The sequence below is a fragment of the Triticum aestivum genome, chromosome 6B (assembly GCF_018294505.1).
Source record: "Triticum aestivum cultivar Chinese Spring chromosome 6B, IWGSC CS RefSeq v2.1, whole genome shotgun sequence".
In the NCBI taxonomy this organism is placed as follows: domain Eukaryota; kingdom Viridiplantae; phylum Streptophyta; class Magnoliopsida; order Poales; family Poaceae; genus Triticum; species Triticum aestivum.
This window is the reverse complement of record NC_057810.1, coordinates 18,747,475-18,750,832: the sequence shown is the minus strand read 5'-3', so window position 1 is coordinate 18,750,832 and position 3,358 is coordinate 18,747,475. Positions and strand designations below refer to the sequence as shown.

The 3,358-nt window shown below is 41.2% G+C and overlaps 1 long non-coding RNA gene across 2 annotated transcripts; it reads left to right on the top strand.

The window, feature by feature from the left end:
- The first annotated feature begins 6 nt into the window (after window positions 1-6).
- LOC123135430 (uncharacterized) lies at window positions 7-2,521 on the top strand. Of its 2 annotated transcripts, none has more exons than XR_006466000.1 (2): window positions 7-879; window positions 960-2,521. It is a non-coding gene; the product is annotated as an uncharacterized lncRNA (long non-coding RNA). The 2 variants fall into 2 exon arrangements; XR_006466001.1 differs by having other exon boundaries at window positions 953-2,521.
- The last annotated feature ends 837 nt before the right edge of the window (window positions 2,522-3,358 follow it).

The window sequence follows — 3,358 nt, the reverse complement described above, 5'->3', positions numbered from 1 at the left end:
CAATGTGTTGGTTTCGATGATGCAGTTTTGATTTAGTTTGTTGGTTCCTTGCTCTATTTCTTGTAAGCTGAATATCTTCATTCTTTCTGCAGTATCTTTGTTTGAAGATGCCAAATGCTGTGAAAGTAATTCATGATTTACTAGTTTGTATCAGTTTTTTTTATTTATTTTTCTCCTATATTTCTGATTAGCCTAATTGCTGATGCTTTCAGTTTGAGGCACAACTTGACTCAAAACTGAATAATGCAGTAGTATATTATCTTTGTACGTCCTATTATCTCCTCCAAGTACTATGGCTGGTAAACTAAAGCCTCTTCTGATTTGCACCAATCAGGGGTTACATGTGTTCTTTAACAGGTATGAATGAAGCTATGCTGTTAATTTGTTATATAATGATTTAAGCCCAGCAGATTGTTAGAATGTTTAACCTAAGTTGAGCGTGTTATCCAATCTGCCTAGAATGTTTACAGGCTATGCTTTATGCAAACAGAGGTAGGCATTAACAGATGCAAGCTGGCTCCGCTAGATGGCATCTAATCTATTTGTCAGTGCTATAAAAACATATCTTCACAACTATATTGAGCTTTCACTGCTGCCCTTTGTATTAAAACATGTTAACGCTGGATGTGATACTGGCAACATGAATTATCAGCTACCTAGAATGTTACTGTCTGGAAAACATAATGCTAAGTCTATCTGCGTATTTGACAATTTTCCTACTTACATATGATGCCAAGTGTGCATTAAAGTTTATGCCCTTTTTGTTTGATTGTCAGGCTGTGGCTGTATACCGTTTGATGTTGTGAGCTCTTGTTGCGGTACCGGATAAACTCTTAATAATCCATGCTTTCTGTGGATTCTGTCTCCTCGTTATGTCAGGTGCCTATCCGATTTTTTCCTTCAATCTTTGGAGTACTGCTATAGAAAATTGACCTCCATCAGGTTTGAACAGATTGCAGATAAATTTTCAGGTCTTCAAGGAGACGTGGGATAGGGAGGCAGGGTGGAGATGTGCGCCGGAGATCAGAAATCTGACTGCCGGCGGCCGCCTCCAGTGGTTGTCGTTTGGTGGTCAGATAGCTTGACCAGGGCACGAAAGCCAGGCAAGACCACAAGACTAAGAGGCAAACTCTTTTTTTTTCCTGTGATGAACCACCCTTTTCATTTGCCACTTGGACAGTTTGCTCTATTCACGCCCTGTTTAGTTTGCTCTATGAAAATATGCAAAGATGGCTACAAACAATTGCAAACATGCCATTTCATCAATTATACTGTGTTGCCAGTTTAGAAAGTGGCAAAGTGCATCATTTCATTTATTTTTTCCGAACTCCCTTTTCGTGGTGTTTTCTAATTTGTCTCTCTGTTTCCTGATCTAACTCAAGTACTGTTATTTAGCTTGCAAGGCTGGTGATCCTCGGCATGGAGAAACGAGGAACCCAGACGTTGGAGATTTTTTAATTTCTTCATATGTAAAAATGGATCTTGGTAAGTAGTTCCCTCATGTATGAAGATGTGCCATGTGGCTAGTGCCATCAAACTCTTGTTACCCCAACCAATATACTAACTGCAATATTCTTTAACTACTCAATCAGAACTGCTCCTCATACTGGCATGTTACCGAGATGTTTCCTTGGTGTTTCCTCTGACAAATAATTTATGGAACCATTTATTAAAAATTGTATCTATGTGGTTTGACTGAACCCTAGGAATGTAACCCTACGTGCATGGACTGTTCCAAGTTCATGGTAAATTAAGCAGCCCAATGTGTTAATGCAATTGCTATTCCTTGTAGGCATCACGAAATGTTCAGACTAAATTTGATATATCTTATAATTCTACTTGAAAAGATGAATAAGGCAACAAGCCATTCAAGGAATTGCCAGTCTGAAGCCATGTAGTGAGTTGAGAAACACAATTGCGTTAGTTGCAGCCAATTCAGAGGCATGCCCGATGAATGTGGTTCAGAACAGTGAATATTTGTGTATTTGTTCAAAAAGGCTAAATAGTGTTAGTTTCTGCCACAAGTACATATACAGCTATACTAAACCTGATACATGCATTATAACTTACTTTCACGCTGAGTTTTTTTTCCATTGTCTGGGATAGAAACCTGTGCGCTGACATTCTTTTTGTGTTGGCAACCTTCTGCTTCTGGTGTTATAAAGCTGTCTTCATTTTTACTCAGTGCCTCTAAGAGCATTGTTGCGGAATGGTTTACCGAAAGTTTTGGACACCGCAGCTGATACTGTTATATCGACAGTTGAATCCAGCAGCTGCTTACGCATTCAGTTCTTAATTAAAAAAAAGAGTGACGTCAGGAGCTATAACCTAGATTGATCTGAGGTGTTGCATTTGCTGGCTATTCTTTATGCAAACCAGAGCTAGGCTCGACAGAAACTAACTTCCACCTGATGGGATTTGTTTTTCAGCGCTGTAGAAATATATCTGCACAAGTATATCAAGATTCTACTGCTGAACTGTGCTACCGAAGAGGTTTCTGCCCTGGGAGCAGATAATTAAATTCATCTGCCTTATCTGCGTACTTTTACAATTTTATGCATGATATCTTTTTTTTTGAGGGAATTGACAGTGGGAGAGAACTCCCACTGTATTTTCATATATCTATATAAATGGGGTGTTTACACAGACATACCGCTCACATACATCATCGTCACTCCTGGTGTTACCACCAGGGGTGGGCAACTACTCCACACTTACTGGAAAGCACTAGGCTAAGGCCGCGTTCGGACTCCCTCCGCTCCGCGCCGGAGCGGAGTGGCTTGCTAGGTATAATATGCAGAGCTGCTAAAAGGGCGCTCCGCCGGCTCCGCTCCGCGGAGAGCGGCCGAACAGGCCCTAAGTGTATGTTACAAAAGTATGAAATACAGAAAAGACTCAACTAAGTGTGTCACAGTAAGAGAGCAGGGCAGCTCTATGGGCCACCCTAACTCTATGTTGCAGAAGTCTCAAATCCTCCTTGAAGCGAGCAAACCAGGATGCAATGCTTGGGGCAATACCTCTGAAGTGCTTGTTATTTCTTTCCTTCCACAAGCTCCAGGCAGCAGTGTAGAATACTTCGACAAAGAAGGGATTGGGCCAATCCGTTTGCGCGTTGTGGAGCGCGGTGAACCTATCTTGAAAATCATGCCAGTACAATGTGCAGCTTGGCCCAGCACCTCCCACTGAATGGGCAAGTAAAAACCATATGTTCAAGAGTCTCATCAACATTGTGCCCGCAGAGAAGACACGTGAAATCACTACCAATGTTGTAGTGTCTTCTCCGTAGCATATCATGTGTATTGAGCCTATCTTGCAGTAGCAGCCATCCGAATACTTTGATCTTCATCATACAGTTAGA